At 34.3% G+C, this 20,032-nt stretch overlaps 1 protein-coding gene across 3 annotated transcripts in view; it reads right to left on the bottom strand.

Moving 5' to 3' along the window:
- LOC106592162 (insulin-like growth factor 1 receptor) overlaps window positions 1–20,032 on the bottom strand; it is a 224,523-nt gene that overhangs the window by 65,840 nt on the left and 138,651 nt on the right. The gene's annotated exons all lie outside the window — the stretch shown is intronic.

Raw genomic sequence — 20,032 nt, 5'->3', positions numbered from 1 at the left:
ACATGTGATAAGGTATTCCATACACACTGGTATCAACTAACATGTGATAAGGTATTCCATACACACTGGTATTAACTAACATGTGATAAGGTATTCCATACACACTGGTATTAACTAACATGTGATAAGGTATTCCATACACACTGGATTTAACTAACTAACTAACTAACTAACTAACTAACTAACTAACTAACAAACTAACAAACATGTGATAAGGTATTCCATACACACTGGTATTAACTAACTAACTAACTAACTAACATGTGATAAGGTATTCCATACACACTGGTATTAACTAACTAACTAACTAACTAACTAACTAACTAACTAACTAACTAACTAACTAACATGTGATAAGGTATTCCATCCACACTGGTATTAACTAACTAACATGTGATTAGGTATTTCATACACACTGGTATTAACTAACTACCATGTGATAAGGTATTCCATACACACTGGTATCAACTAACATGTGATAAGGTATTCCATACACACTGGTATTAACTAACATGTGATAAGGTATTCCATACACACTGGTATCAACTAACATGTGATAAGGTATTCCATACACACTGGTATTAACTAACATGTGATAAGGTATTCCATACACACTGGTATTAACTAACATGTGATAAGGTATTCCATACACACTGGATTTAACTAACTAACTAACTAACTAACTAACTAACTAACTAACTAACTAACAAACATGTGATAAGGTATTCCATACACACTGGTATTAACTAACTAACTAACTAACATGTGATAAGGTATTCCATACACACTGGTATTAACTAACTAACTAACTAACTAACTAACTAACTAACATGTGATAAGGTATTCCATCCACACTGGTATTAACTAACTAACTAACATGTGCTAAGGTATTCCATCCACACTGGTATTAACTAACTAACATGTGATAAGGTATTCCATCCACACTGGTATTAACTAACTAACATGTGATAAGGTATTCCATCCACACTGGTATTAACTAACTAACTAACTAACATGTGATAAGGTATTACATTCACACTGGTATTAACTAACTAACATGTGATAAGGTAATCCATACACACTGGTATTAACTAACTAACTAACATGTGATAAGGTATTCCATCCACACTGGTATTAACTAACTAACTAACATGTGATAAGGTATTCCATCCACACTGGTATTAACTAACTAACTAACATGTGCTAAGGTATTCCATCCACACTGGTATTAACTAACTAACTAACTAACTAACTAACTAACTAACATGTGATAAGGTATTCCATACACACTGGTATTAACTAACTAACTAACATGTGATAAGGTATTCCATACACACTGGTATTAACTAACTAACTAACATGTGATGAGGTATTCCATACACACTGGTATTAACTAACTAACATGTGATAAGGTATTCCATACACACTGGTATTAACTAACTAACATGTGATAAGGTATTCCATACACACTGGTATTAACTAACTGACAAGTGATAAGGTATTCCATACACACTGGTATTAACTAACTAACATGTGATAAGGTAATCCATACACACTGGTATTAACTAACATGTGATAAGGTATTCCATACACACTGGTATTAACTAACATGTGATAAGGTATTCCATACACACTGGTATTAACTAACATGTGATTAGGTATTCCGTACACACTGGTATTAACTAACTAAAATGTGATTAGGTATTTCATACACACTGGTATTAACTAACTACCATGTGATAAGGTATTCCATACACACTGGTATCAACTAACATGTGATAAGGTATTCCATACACACTGGTATTAACTAACATGTGATAAGGTATTCCATACACACTGGTATCAACTAACATGTGATAAGGTATTCCATACACACTGGTATTAACTAACATGTGATAAGGTATTCCATACACACTGGTATTAACTAACATGTGATAAGGTATTCCATACACACTGGATTTAACTAACTAACTAACTAACTAACTAACTAACTAACTAACTAACAAACATGTGATAAGGTATTCCATACACACTGGTATTAACTAACTAACTAACTAACATGTGATAAGGTATTCCATACACACTGGTATTAACTAACTAACTAACATGTGATAAGGTATTACATACACACTGGTATTAACTAACTAACATGTGATAAGGTATTCCATCCACACTGGTATTAACTAACTAACATGTGATAAGGTATTCCATCCACACTGGTATTAACTAACTAACTAACTAACATGTGATAAGGTATTACATTCACACTGGTATTAACTAACTAACATGTGATAAGGTAATCCATACACACTGGTATTAACTAACTAACTAACATGTGATAAGGTATTCCATCCACACTGGTATTAACTAACTAACTAACTAACATGTGATAAGGTATTCCATCCACACTGGTATTAACTAACTAACTAACTAACTAACTAACTAACTAACTAACTAACTAACTAACTAACATGTGATAAGGTATTCCATACACACTGGTATTAACTAACTAACTAACATGTGATAAGGTATTCCATACACACTGGTATTAACTAACTAACTAACTAACATGTGATAAGGTATTCCATACACACTGGTATTAACTAACTAACTAACTAACATGTGATAAGGTATTCCATACACACTGGTATTAACTAACTAACTAACTAACATGTGATGAGGTATTCCATACACACTGGTATTAACTAACTAACATGTGATAAGGTATTCCATACACACTGGTATTAACTAACTAACATGTGATAAGGTATTCCATACACACTGGTATTAACTAACTGACATGTGATAAGGTATTCCATACACACTGGTATTAACTAACTAACATGTGATAAGGTATTCCATACACACTGGTGTTAACTAACATGTGATAAGGTATTCCATACACACTGGTATTAACTAACTAACTAACTAACTAACATGTGATAAGGTATTACATTCACACTGGTATTAACTAACTAACATGTGATAAGGTAATCCATACACACTGGTATTAACTAACTAACTAACATGTGATAAGGTATTCCATCCACACTGGTATTAACTAACTAACTAACTAACTAACATGTGATAAGGTATTCCATCCACACTGGTATTAACTAACTAACTAACATGTGCTAAGGTATTCCATCCACACTGGTATTAACTAACTAACATGTGATTAGGTATTTCATACACACTGGTATTAACCTGTTGGGTCTAGGGGGCAGCATTTGCACGTCTGGATAAAAAAAATGTACCCGATTTAATCTGGTTACTAATCCTACCCAGTAACTAGAATATGCATATACTTATTATATATGGATAGAAAACACTCTAAAGTTTCCAAAACTGTTTGAATGGTGTCTGTGAGTATAACAGAACTCATTTGGCAGGCAAAACCCTGAGACATTTTCTGACAGGAAGTGGATACCTGATGTGTTGTATTGAGTTTAAACCTATCCCATTGAAAAACACAGGGGTTTAGGAATATTTTGGCACTTCCTATTGCTTCCACTAGATGTCACCAGCCTTTACAAAGTGTTTTGAGTCTTCTGGAGGGAGATCTGACCGAACAAGAGCCATGGAACGGTGATGTCCCATTAGACACCTGGCGCGCTACTTCATGTTGGGTACCCTCGTTCCAATACGTTATAAAAGGCTATGCATTCGTCCACCTTGAATATTATTCATGTTCTGGTTAAAAAAGGCCCTAATGATTTATGCTATACAACGTTTGACATGTTTGAACGAACGGAAATATATTTTTTCCCCTCGTTCATGACGAGAAGTCCGGCTGGCTTACATCATGTGCTAACGAGACGGAGATTTTTGGACATAAATGATGAGCTTTTTTGAACAAAACTACATTCGTTATGGACCTGTGATACCTGGAAGTGACATCTGATGAAGAGAATCAAAGGTAATGGATTATTTACATAGTATTTTCGATTTTAGATCTCCCCAACATGACGTCTAGTCTGTATCGCAACGCGTATTTTTCTGGGCACAGTGCTCAGATTATTGCAAAGTGTGATTTCCCAGTAAGGTTATTTTTAAATCTGGCAAGTTGATTGCGTTCAAAAGATGTAAATCTATAATTCTTTAAATGACAATATAATATTTTACCAATGTTTTCTAATTTTAATTATTTAATTTGTGACGCTGACTTGACTGCCGGTTATTGGAGGGAAACGATTTCCTCAACATCAATGCCATAGTAAAACGCTGTTTTTGTATATAAATATGAACTTGATAGAACTAAAAATGCATGCATTGTCTAACATAATGTCCTAGGAGTGTCATCTGATGGAGATTGTAAAAGGTTAGTGTATCATTTTAGCTGGTTTTATGGTTTTGGTGACCCTGTCTTTGACTTGACAAAACATTACACACAACTCTTGTAAATGTACTGTCCTAACATACTCTAAATTTATGCTTTCGCCGTAAAACCTTTTTGAAATCGTAAAACGTGGTTAGATTAAGGAGATGTTTATCTTTCAAATGGTGTAACATAGTTGTATTTTTGAAAAATTTGAATTTTGACATTTATTTGGATTCAAATTTGCCGCTCTTGAAATGCACCTGCTGTTGATGGAGTGCACCACGGGTGGCACGCTAGCGTCCCACCTAGCCCCAAGAGGTTAACTAACTAACATGTGATAAGGTATTCCATACACACTGGTATCAACTAACATGTGATAAGGTATTCCATACACACTGGTATTAACTAACATGTGATAAGGTATTCCATACACACTGGTATCAACTAACATGTGATAAGGTATTCCATACACACTGGTATTAACTAACATGTGATAAGGTATTCCATACACACTGGTATTAACTAACATGTGATAAGGTATTCCATACACACTGGATTTAACTAACTAACTAACTAACTAACTAACTAACTAACAAACATGTGATAAGGTATTCCATACACACTGGTATTAACTAACTAACTAACTAACATGTGATAAGGTATTCCATAGACACTGGTATTAACTAACTAACTAACTAACTAACTAACTAACATGTGATAAGGTATTCCATACACACTGGTATTAACTAACTAACTAACATGTGATAAGGTATTCCATACACACTGGTATTAACTAACTAACATGTGATAAGGTATTCCATCCACACTGGTATTAACTAACTAACTAACTAACATGTGATAAGGTATTACATTCACACTGGTATTAACTAACTAACATGTGATAAGGTAATCCATACACACTGGTATTAACTAACTAACTAACATGTGATAAGGTATTCCATCCACACTGGTATTAACTAACTAACTAACTAACATGTGATAAGGTATTCCATCCACACTGGTATTAACTAACTAACTAACATGTGATAAGGTATTCCATCCACACTGGTATTAACTAACTAACTAACTAACTAACTAACTAACTAACATGTGATAAGGTATTCCATACACACTGGTATTAACTAACTAACTAACTAACATGTGATAAGGTATTCCATACACACTGGTATTAACTAACTAACTAACTAACATGTGATAAGGTATTCCATACACACTGGTATTAACTAACTAACTAACATGTGATGAGGTATTCCATACACACTGGTATTAACTAACTAACTAACTAACATGTGATAAGGTATTCCATACACACTGGTATTAACTAACTAACTAACATGTGATGAGGTATTCCATACACACTGGTATTAACTAACTAACATGTGATAAGGTATTCCATACACACTGGTATTAACTAACTAACATGTGATAAGGTATTCCATACACACTGGTATTAACTAACTGACATGTGATAAGGTATTCCATACACACTGGTATTAACTAACTAACATGTGATAAGGTATTCCATACACACTGGTGTTAACTAACATGTGATAAGGTATTCCATACACACTGGTATTAACTAACTAACTAACATGTGATAAGGTATTCCATACACACTGGTATTAACTAACTAACTAACATGTGATAAGGTATTCCATACACACTGGTATTAACTAACTAACTAACATGTGATAAGGTATTCCATACACACTGGTATTAACTAACTAACATGTGATAAGGTATTATATAGACACTGGTATTAACTAACTAACATGTGATAAGGTATTCCATACACACTGGTATTAACTAACTAACATGTGATTAGATATTCCATACACACTGGTATTAACTAACATGTGATAAGGTATTCCATACACACTGGTATTAACTAACATGTGATAAGGTATTCCATACACACTGGTATTAACTAACATGTGATAAGGTATTCCATACACACTGGTATTAACTAACTAACATGTGATTAGGTATTCCATACACACTGGTATTAACTAACTAACATGTGATAAGGTATTCCATACACACTGGTATTAACTAACTAACATGTGATAAGGTAATCCATACACACTGGTATTAACTAACATGTGATAAGGTATTCCATACACACTGGTATTAACTAACATGTGATAAGGTATTCCATACACACTGGTGTTAACTAACATGTGATAAGGTATTCCATACACACTGGTATTAACTAACTAACTAACTAACATGTGATAAGGTATTACATTCACACTGGTATTAACTAACTAACATGTGATAAGGTAATCCATACACACTGGTATTAACTAACTAACTAACATGTGATAAGGTATTCCATCCACACTGGTATTAACTAACTAACTAACTAACTAACATGTGATAAGGTATTCCATCCACACTGGTATTAACTAACTAACTAACATGTGCTAAGGTATTCCATCCACACTGGTATTAACCTGTTGGGTCTAGGGGGCAGCATTTGCACGTCTGGATAAAAAAAATGTACCCGATTTAATCTGGTTACTAATCCTACCCAGTAACTAGAATATGCATATACTTATTATATATGGATAGAAAACACTCTAAAGTTTCCAAAACTGTTTGAATGGTGTCTGTGAGTATAACAGAACTCATTTGGCAGGCAAAACCCTGAGACATTTTCTGACAGGAAGTGGATACCTGATGTGTTGTATTGATTTTAAACCTATCCCATTGAAAAACACAGGGGTTTAGGAATATTTTGGCACTTCCTATTGCTTCCACTAGATGTCACCAGCCTTTACAAAGTGTTTTGAGTCTTCTGGAGGGAGATCTGACCGAACAAGAGCCATGGAACGGTGATGTCCCATTAGACACCTGGCGCGCTACTTCATGTTGGGTACCCTCGTTCCAATACGTTATAAAAGGCTATGCATTCGTCCACCTTGAATATTATTCATGTTCTGGTTAAAAAAGGCCCTAATGATTTATGCTATACAACGTTTGACATGTTTGAACGAACGGAAATATATTTTTTCCCCTCGTTCATGACGAGAAGTCCGGCTGGCTTACATCATGTGCTAACGAGACGGAGATTTTTGGACATAAATGATGAGCTTTTTTGAACAAAACTACATTCGTTATGGACCTGTGATACCTGGAAGTGACATCTGATGAAGAGAATCAAAGGTAATGGATTATTTACATAGTATTTTCGATTTTAGATCTCCCCAACATGACGTCTAGTCTGTATCGCAACGCGTATTTTTCTGGGCACAGTGCTCAGATTATTGCAAAGTGTGATTTCCCAGTAAGGTTATTTTTAAATCTGGCAAGTTGATTGCGTTCAAAAGATGTAAATCTATAATTCTTTAAATGACAATATAATATTTTACCAATGTTTTCTAATTTTAATTATTTAATTTGTGACGCTGACTTGACTGCCGGTTATTGGAGGGAAACGATTTCCTCAACATCAATGCCATAGTAAAACGCTGTTTTTGTATATAAATATGAACTTGATAGAACTAAAAATGCATGCATTGTCTAACATAATGTCCTAGGAGTGTCATCTGATGGAGATTGTAAAAGGTTAGTGTATCATTTTAGCTGGTTTTATGGTTTTGGTGACCCTGTCTTTGACTTGACAAAACATTACACACAACTCTTGTAAATGTACTGTCCTAACATACTCTAAATTTATGCTTTCGCCGTAAAACCTTTTTGAAATCGTAAAACGTGGTTAGATTAAGGAGATGTTTATCTTTCAAATGGTGTAACATAGTTGTATTTTTGAAAAATTTGAATTTTGACATTTATTTGGATTCAAATTTGCCGCTCTTGAAATGCACCTGCTGTTGATGGAGTGCACCACAGGTGGCACGCTAGCGTCCCACCTAGCCCCAAGAGGTTAACTAACTAACATGTGATTAGGTATTTCATACACACTGGTATTAACTAACTAACATGTGATAAGGTATTCCATACACACTGGTATCAACTAACATGTGATAAGGTATTCCATACACACTGGTATTAACTAACATGTGATAAGGTATTCCATACACACTGGTATCAACTAACATGTGATAAGGTATTCCATACACACTGGTATTAACTAACATGTGATAAGGTATTCCATACACACTGGATTTAACTAACTAACTAACTAACTAACTAACTAACTAACTAACTAACAAACTAACAAACATGTGATAAGGTATTCCATACACACTGGTATTAACTAACTAACTAACTAACTAACATGTGATAAGGTATTCCATACACACTGGTATTAACTAACTAACTAACTAACTAACTAACTAACTAACTAACTAACTAACTAACTAACATGTGATAAGGTATTCCATCCACACTGGTATTAACTAACTAACATGTGATTAGGTATTTCATACACACTGGTATTAACTAACTACCATGTGATAAGGTATTCCATACACACTGGTATCAACTAACATGTGATAAGGTATTCCATACACACTGGTATTAACTAACATGTGATAAGGTATTCCATACACACTGGTATCAACTAACATGTGATAAGGTATTCCATACACACTGGTATTAACTAACATGTGATAAGGTATTCCATACACACTGGTATTAACTAACATGTGATAAGGTATTCCATACACACTGGATTTAACTAACTAACTAACTAACTAACTAACTAACTAACTAACAAACATGTGATAAGGTATTCCATACACACTGGTATTAACTAACTAACTAACTAACATGTGATAAGGTATTCCATACACACTGGTATTAACTAACTAACTAACTAACTAACTAACTAACTAACATGTGATAAGGTATTCCATCCACACTGGTATTAACTAACTAACTAACATGTGCTAAGGTATTCCATCCACACTGGTATTAACTAACTAACATGTGATAAGGTATTCCATCCACACTGGTATTAACTAACTAACATGTGATAAGGTATTCCATCCACACTGGTATTAACTAACTAACTAACTAACATGTGATAAGGTATTACATTCACACTGGTATTAACTAACTAACATGTGATAAGGTAATCCATACACACTGGTATTAACTAACTAACTAACATGTGATAAGGTATTCCATCCACACTGGTATTAACTAACTAACTAACATGTGATAAGGTATTCCATCCACACTGGTATTAACTAACTAACTAACATGTGCTAAGGTATTCCATCCACACTGGTATTAACTAACTAACTAACTAACTAACTAACTAACTACATGTGATAAGGTATTCCATACACACTGGTATTAACTAACTAACTAACATGTGATAAGGTATTCCATACACACTGGTATTAACTAACTAACTAACATGTGATGAGGTATTCCATACACACTGGTATTAACTAACTAACATGTGATAAGGTATTCCATACACACTGGTATTAACTAACTAACATGTGATAAGGTATTCCATACACACTGGTATTAACTAACTGACAAGTGATAAGGTATTCCATACACACTGGTATTAACTAACTAACATGTGATAAGGTAATCCATACACACTGGTATTAACTAACATGTGATAAGGTATTCCATACACACTGGTATTAACTAACATGTGATAAGGTATTCCATACACACTGGTATTAACTAACATGTGATTAGGTATTCCGTACACACTGGTATTAACTAACTAAAATGTGATTAGGTATTTCATACACACTGGTATTAACTAACTACCATGTGATAAGGTATTCCATACACACTGGTATCAACTAACATGTGATAAGGTATTCCATACACACTGGTATTAACTAACATGTGATAAGGTATTCCATACACACTGGTATCAACTAACATGTGATAAGGTATTCCATACACACTGGTATTAACTAACATGTGATAAGGTATTCCATACACACTGGTATTAACTAACATGTGATAAGGTATTCCATACACACTGGATTTAACTAACTAACTAACTAACTAACTAACTAACTAACTAACTAACAAACATGTGATAAGGTATTCCATACACACTGGTATTAACTAACTAACTAACTAACATGTGATAAGGTATTCCATACACACTGGTATTAACTAACTAACTAACATGTGATAAGGTATTACATACACACTGGTATTAACTAACTAACATGTGATAAGGTATTCCATCCACACTGGTATTAACTAACTAACATGTGATAAGGTATTCCATCCACACTGGTATTAACTAACTAACTAACTAACATGTGATAAGGTATTACATTCACACTGGTATTAACTAACTAACATGTGATAAGGTAATCCATACACACTGGTATTAACTAACTAACTAACATGTGATAAGGTATTCCATCCACACTGGTATTAACTAACTAACTAACTAACATGTGATAAGGTATTCCATCCACACTGGTATTAACTAACTAACTAACTAACTAACTAACTAACTAACTAACTAACTAACATGTGATAAGGTATTCCATACACACTGGTATTAACTAACTAACTAACATGTGATAAGGTATTCCATACACACTGGTATTAACTAACTAACTAACTAACATGTGATAAGGTATTCCATACACACTGGTATTAACTAACTAACTAACTAACATGTGATAAGGTATTCCATACACACTGGTATTAACTAACTAACTAACTAACATGTGATGAGGTATTCCATACACACTGGTATTAACTAACTAACATGTGATAAGGTATTCCATACACACTGGTATTAACTAACTAACATGTGATAAGGTATTCCATACACACTGGTATTAACTAACTGACATGTGATAAGGTATTCCATACACACTGGTATTAACTAACTAACATGTGATAAGGTATTCCATACACACTGGTGTTAACTAACATGTGATAAGGTATTCCATACACACTGGTATTAACTAACTAACTAACTAACTAACATGTGATAAGGTATTACATTCACACTGGTATTAACTAACTAACATGTGATAAGGTAATCCATACACACTGGTATTAACTAACTAACTAACATGTGATAAGGTATTCCATCCACACTGGTATTAACTAACTAACTAACTAACTAACATGTGATAAGGTATTCCATCCACACTGGTATTAACTAACTAACTAACATGTGCTAAGGTATTCCATCCACACTGGTATTAACTAACTAACATGTGATTAGGTATTTCATACACACTGGTATTAACCTGTTGGGTCTAGGGGGCAGCATTTGCACGTCTGGATAAAAAAAATGTACCCGATTTAATCTGGTTACTAATCCTACCCAGTAACTAGAATATGCATATACTTATTATATATGGATAGAAAACACTCTAAAGTTTCCAAAACTGTTTGAATGGTGTCTGTGAGTATAACAGAACTCATTTGGCAGGCAAAACCCTGAGACATTTTCTGACAGGAAGTGGATACCTGATGTGTTGTATTGAGTTTAAACCTATCCCATTGAAAAACACAGGGGTTTAGGAATATTTTGGCACTTCCTATTGCTTCCACTAGATGTCACCAGCCTTTACAAAGTGTTTTGAGTCTTCTGGAGGGAGATCTGACCGAACAAGAGCCATGGAACGGTGATGTCCCATTAGACACCTGGCGCGCTACTTCATGTTGGGTACCCTCGTTCCAATACGTTATAAAAGGCTATGCATTCGTCCACCTTGAATATTATTCATGTTCTGGTTAAAAAAGGCCCTAATGATTTATGCTATACAACGTTTGACATGTTTGAACGAACGGAAATATATTTTTTCCCCTCGTTCATGACGAGAAGTCCGGCTGGCTTACATCATGTGCTAACGAGACGGAGATTTTTGGACATAAATGATGAGCTTTTTTGAACAAAACTACATTCGTTATGGACCTGTGATACCTGGAAGTGACATCTGATGAAGAGAATCAAAGGTAATGGATTATTTACATAGTATTTTCGATTTTAGATCTCCCCAACATGACGTCTAGTCTGTATCGCAACGCGTATTTTTCTGGGCACAGTGCTCAGATTATTGCAAAGTGTGATTTCCCAGTAAGGTTATTTTTAAATCTGGCAAGTTGATTGCGTTCAAAAGATGTAAATCTATAATTCTTTAAATGACAATATAATATTTTACCAATGTTTTCTAATTTTAATTATTTAATTTGTGACGCTGACTTGACTGCCGGTTATTGGAGGGAAACGATTTCCTCAACATCAATGCCATAGTAAAACGCTGTTTTTGTATATAAATATGAACTTGATAGAACTAAAAATGCATGCATTGTCTAACATAATGTCCTAGGAGTGTCATCTGATGGAGATTGTAAAAGGTTAGTGTATCATTTTAGCTGGTTTTATGGTTTTGGTGACCCTGTCTTTGACTTGACAAAACATTACACACAACTCTTGTAAATGTACTGTCCTAACATACTCTAAATTTATGCTTTCGCCGTAAAACCTTTTTGAAATCGTAAAACGTGGTTAGATTAAGGAGATGTTTATCTTTCAAATGGTGTAACATAGTTGTATTTTTGAAAAATTTGAATTTTGACATTTATTTGGATTCAAATTTGCCGCTCTTGAAATGCACCTGCTGTTGATGGAGTGCACCACGGGTGGCACGCTAGCGTCCCACCTAGCCCCAAGAGGTTAACTAACTAACATGTGATAAGGTATTCCATACACACTGGTATCAACTAACATGTGATAAGGTATTCCATACACACTGGTATTAACTAACATGTGATAAGGTATTCCATACACACTGGTATCAACTAACATGTGATAAGGTATTCCATACACACTGGTATTAACTAACATGTGATAAGGTATTCCATACACACTGGTATTAACTAACATGTGATAAGGTATTCCATACACACTGGATTTAACTAACTAACTAACTAACTAACTAACTAACTAACAAACATGTGATAAGGTATTCCATACACACTGGTATTAACTAACTAACTAACTAACATGTGATAAGGTATTCCATAGACACTGGTATTAACTAACTAACTAACTAACTAACTAACTAACATGTGATAAGGTATTCCATACACACTGGTATTAACTAACTAACTAACATGTGATAAGGTATTCCATACACACTGGTATTAACTAACTAACATGTGATAAGGTATTCCATCCACACTGGTATTAACTAACTAACTAACTAACATGTGATAAGGTATTACATTCACACTGGTATTAACTAACTAACATGTGATAAGGTAATCCATACACACTGGTATTAACTAACTAACTAACATGTGATAAGGTATTCCATCCACACTGGTATTAACTAACTAACTAACTAACATGTGATAAGGTATTCCATCCACACTGGTATTAACTAACTAACTAACATGTGATAAGGTATTCCATCCACACTGGTATTAACTAACTAACTAACTAACTAACTAACTAACTAACATGTGATAAGGTATTCCATACACACTGGTATTAACTAACTAACTAACTAACATGTGATAAGGTATTCCATACACACTGGTATTAACTAACTAACTAACTAACATGTGATAAGGTATTCCATACACACTGGTATTAACTAACTAACTAACATGTGATGAGGTATTCCATACACACTGGTATTAACTAACTAACTAACTAACATGTGATAAGGTATTCCATACACACTGGTATTAACTAACTAACTAACATGTGATGAGGTATTCCATACACACTGGTATTAACTAACTAACATGTGATAAGGTATTCCATACACACTGGTATTAACTAACTAACATGTGATAAGGTATTCCATACACACTGGTATTAACTAACTGACATGTGATAAGGTATTCCATACACACTGGTATTAACTAACTAACATGTGATAAGGTATTCCATACACACTGGTGTTAACTAACATGTGATAAGGTATTCCATACACACTGGTATTAACTAACTAACTAACATGTGATAAGGTATTCCATACACACTGGTATTAACTAACTAACTAACATGTGATAAGGTATTCCATACACACTGGTATTAACTAACTAACTAACATGTGATAAGGTATTCCATACACACTGGTATTAACTAACTAACATGTGATAAGGTATTATATAGACACTGGTATTAACTAACTAACATGTGATAAGGTATTCCATACACACTGGTATTAACTAACTAACATGTGATTAGATATTCCATACACACTGGTATTAACTAACATGTGATAAGGTATTCCATACACACTGGTATTAACTAACATGTGATAAGGTATTCCATACACACTGGTATTAACTAACATGTGATAAGGTATTCCATACACACTGGTATTAACTAACTAACATGTGATTAGGTATTCCATACACACTGGTATTAACTAACTAACATGTGATAAGGTATTCCATACACACTGGTATTAACTAACTAACATGTGATAAGGTAATCCATACACACTGGTATTAACTAACATGTGATAAGGTATTCCATACACACTGGTATTAACTAACATGTGATAAGGTATTCCATACACACTGGTGTTAACTAACATGTGATAAGGTATTCCATACACACTGGTATTAACTAACTAACTAACTAACATGTGATAAGGTATTACATTCACACTGGTATTAACTAACTAACATGTGATAAGGTAATCCATACACACTGGTATTAACTAACTAACTAACATGTGATAAGGTATTCCATCCACACTGGTATTAACTAACTAACTAACTAACTAACATGTGATAAGGTATTCCATCCACACTGGTATTAACTAACTAACTAACATGTGCTAAGGTATTCCATCCACACTGGTATTAACCTGTTGGGTCTAGGGGGCAGCATTTGCACGTCTGGATAAAAAAAATGTACCCGATTTAATCTGGTTACTAATCCTACCCAGTAACTAGAATATGCATATACTTATTATATATGGATAGAAAACACTCTAAAGTTTCCAAAACTGTTTGAATGGTGTCTGTGAGTATAACAGAACTCATTTGGCAGGCAAAACCCTGAGACATTTTCTGACAGGAAGTGGATACCTGATGTGTTGTATTGATTTTAAACCTATCCCATTGAAAAACACAGGGGTTTAGGAATATTTTGGCACTTCCTATTGCTTCCACTAGATGTCACCAGCCTTTACAAAGTGTTTTGAGTCTTCTGGAGGGAGATCTGACCGAACAAGAGCCATGGAACGGTGATGTCCCATTAGACACCTGGCGCGCTACTTCATGTTGGGTACCCTCGTTCCAATACGTTATAAAAGGCTATGCATTCGTCCACCTTGAATATTATTCATGTTCTGGTTAAAAAAGGCCCTAATGATTTATGCTATACAACGTTTGACATGTTTGAACGAACGGAAATATATTTTTTCCCCTCGTTCATGACGAGAAGTCCGGCTGGCTTACATCATGTGCTAACGAGACGGAGATTTTTGGACATAAATGATGAGCTTTTTTGAACAAAACTACATTCGTTATGGACCTGTGATACCTGGAAGTGACATCTGATGAAGAGAATCAAAGGTAATGGATTATTTACATAGTATTTTCGATTTTAGATCTCCCCAACATGACGTCTAGTCTGTATCGCAACGCGTATTTTTCTGGGCACAGTGCTCAGATTATTGCAAAGTGTGATTTCCCAGTAAGGTTATTTTTAAATCTGGCAAGTTGATTGCGTTCAAAAGATGTAAATCTATAATTCTTTAAATGACAATATAATATTTTACCAATGTTTTCTAATTTTAATTATTTAATTTGTGACGCTGACTTGACTGCCGGTTATTGGAGGGAAACGATTTCCTCAACATCAATGCCATAGTAAAACGCTGTTTTTGTATATAAATATGAACTTGATAGAACTAAAAATGCATGCATTGTCTAACATAATGTCCTAGGAGTGTCATCTGATGGAGATTGTAAAAGGTTAGTGTATCATTTTAGCTGGTTTTATGGTTTTGGTGACCCTGTCTTTGACTTGACAAAACATTACACACAACTCTTGTAAATGTACTGTCCTAACATACTCTAAATTTATGCTTTCGCCGTAAAACCTTTTTGAAATCGTAAAACGTGGTTAGATTAAGGAGATGTTTATCTTTCAAATGGTGTAACATAGTTGTATTTTTGAAAAATTTGAATTTTGACATTTATTTGGATTCAAATTTGCCGCTCTTGAAATGCACCTGCTGTTGATGGAGTGCACCACAGGTGGCACGCTAGCGTCCCACCTAGCCCCAAGAGGTTAACTAACTAACATGTGATTAGGTATTTCATACACACTGGTATTAACTAACTAACATGTGATAAGGTATTCCATACACACTGGTATCAACTAACATGTGATAAGGTATTCCATACACACTGGTATTAACTAACATGTGATAAGGTATTCCATACACACTGGTATCAACTAACATGTGATAAGGTATTCCATACACACTGGTATTAACTAACATGTGATAAGGTATTCCATACACACTGGTATTAACTAACATGTGATAAGGTATTCCATACACACTGGATTTAACTAACTAACTAACTAACTAACTAACTAACTAACAAACATGTGATAAGGTATTCCATACACACTGGTATTAACTAACTAACTAACTAACATGTGATAAGGTATTCCATAGACACTGGTATTAACTAACTAACTAACTAACTAACTAACTAACATGTGATAAGGTATTCCATACACACTGGTATTAACTAACTAACTAACATGTGATAAGGTATTCCATACACACTGGTATTAACTAACTAACATGTGATAAGGTATTCCATCCACACTGGTATTAACTAACTAACTAACTAACTAACATGTGATAAGGTATTACATTCACACTGGTATTAACTAACTAACATGTGATAAGGTAATCCATACACACTGGTATTAACTAACTAACTAACTAACATGTGATAAGGTATTCCATCCACACTGGTATTAACTAACTAACTAACTAACTAACATGTGATAAGGTATTCCATCCACACTGGTATTAACTAACTAACTAACATGTGATAAGGTATTCCATCCACACTGGTATTAACTAACTAACTAACTAACTAACTAACTAACTAACTAACTAACTAACTAACATGTGATAAGGTATTCCATACACACTGGTATTAACTAACTAACTAACTAACATGTGATAAGGTATTCCATACACACTGGTATTAACTAACTAACTAACTAACATGTGATAAGGTATTCCATACACACTGGTATTAACTAACTAACTAACATGTGATGAGGTATTCCATACACACTGGTATTAACTAACTAACTAACTAACATGTGATAAGGTATTCCATACACACTGGTATTAACCTGTTGGGTCTAGGGGGCAGCATTTGCACGTCTGGATAAAAAAAATGTACCCGATTTAATCTGGTTACTAATCCTACCCAGTAACTAGAATATGCATATACTTATTATATATGGATAGAAAACACTCTAAAGTTTCCAAAACTGTTTGAATGGTGTCTGTGAGTATAACAGAACTCATTTGGCAGGCAAAACCCTGAGACATTTTCTGACAGGAAGTGGATACCTGATGTGTTGTATTGACTTTAAACCTCTCCCATTGAAAAACACAGGGGTTTAGGAATATTTTGGCACTTCCTATTGCTTCCACTAGATGTCACCAGCCTTTACAAAGTGTTTTGAGTCTTCTGGAGGGAGATCTGACCGAACAAGAGCCATGGAACGGTGATGTCCCATTAGACACCTGGCGCGCTACTTCATGTTGGGTACCCTCGTTCCAATACGTTATAAAAGGCTATGCATTCGTCCACCTTGAATATTATTCATGTTCTGGTTAAAAAAGGCCCTAATGATTTATGCTATACAACGTTTGACATGTTTGAACGAACGGAAATATATTTTTTCCCCTCGTTCATGACGAGAAGTCCGGCTGGCTTACATCATGTGCTAACGAGACGGAGATTTTTGGACATAAATGATGAGCTTTTTTGAACAAAACTACATTCGTTATGGACCTGTGATACCTGGAAGTGACATCTGATGAAGAGAATCAAAGGTAATGGATTATTTACATAGTATTTTCGATTTTAGATCTCCCCAACATGACGTCTAGTCTGTATCGCAACGCGTATTTTTCTGGGCACAGTGCTCAGATTATTGCAAAGTGTGATTTCCCAGTAAGGTTATTTTTAAATCTGGCAAGTTGATTGCGTTCAAAAGATGTAAATCTATAATTCTTTAAATGACAATATAATATTTTACCAATGTTTTCTAATTTTAATTATTTAATTTGTGACGCTGACTTGACTGCCGGTTATTGGAGGGAAACGATTTCCTCAACATCAATGCCATAGTAAAACGCTGTTTTTGTATATAAATATGAACTTGATAGAACTAAAAATGCATGCATTGTCTAACATAATGTCCTAGGAGTGTCATCTGATGGAGATTGTAAAAGGTTAGTGTATCATTTTAGCTGGTTTTATGGTTTTGGTGACCCTGTCTTTGACTTGACAAAACATTACACACAACTCTTGTAAATGTACTGTCCTAACATACTCTAAATTTATGCTTTCGCCGTAAAACCTTTTTGAAATCGTAAAACGTGGTTAGATTAAGGAGATGTTTATCTTTCAAATGGTGTAACATAGTTGTATTTTTGAAAAATTTGAATTTTGACATTTATTTGGATTCAAATTTGCCGCTCTTGAAATGCACCTGCTGTTGATGGAGTGCACCACAGGTGGCACGCTAGCGTCCCACCTAGCCCCAAGAGGTTAACTAACTAACTAACATGTGATGAGGTATTCCATACACACTGGTATTAACTAACTAACATGTGATAAGGTATTCCATACACACTGGTATTAACTAACTAACATGTGATAAGGTATTCCATACACACTGGTATTAACTAACTGACATGTGATAAGGTATTCCATACACACTGGTATTAACTAACTAACATGTGATAAGGTATTCCATACACACTGGTGTTAACTAACATGTGATAAGGTATTCCATACACACTGGTATTAACTAACTAACTAACATGTGATAAGGTATTCCATACACACTGGTATTAACTAACTAACTAACATGTGATAAGGTATTCCATACACACTGGTATTAACTAACTAACTAACATGTGATAAGGTATTCCATACACACTGGTATTAACTAACTAACATGTGATAAGGTATTATATAGACACTGGTATTAACTAACTAACATGTGATAAGGTATTCCATACACACTGGTATTAACTAACTAACATGTGATTAGATATTCCATACACACTGGTATTAACTAACATGTGATAAGGTATTCCATACACACTGGTATTAACTAACATGTGATAAGGTATTCCATACACACTGGTATTAACTAACATGTGATAAGGTATTCCATACACACTGGTATTAACTAACTAACATGTGATTAGGTATTCCATACACACTGGTATTAACTAACTAACATGTGATAAGGTATTCCATACACACTGGTATTAACTAACTAACATGTGATAAGGTAATCCATACACACTGGTATTAACTAACATGTGATAAGGTATTCCATACACACTGGTATTAACTAACATGTGATAAGGTATTCCATACACACTGGTATTAACTAACATGTGATAAGGTATTCCATACACACTGGTATTAACTAACTAACTAACATGTGATAAGGTATTCCATACACACTGGTATTAACTAACTAACATGTGATAAGGTATT

This window comes from Salmo salar, chromosome 11 (assembly GCF_965601325.2).
Source record: "Salmo salar chromosome 11, fSalSal1, whole genome shotgun sequence".
NCBI classification, from domain to species: Eukaryota; Metazoa; Chordata; class Actinopteri; order Salmoniformes; family Salmonidae; genus Salmo; species Salmo salar.
The sequence above is the reverse complement of the archived record's forward strand: the minus strand, read 5'-3'. Positions and strand labels throughout refer to the sequence as shown.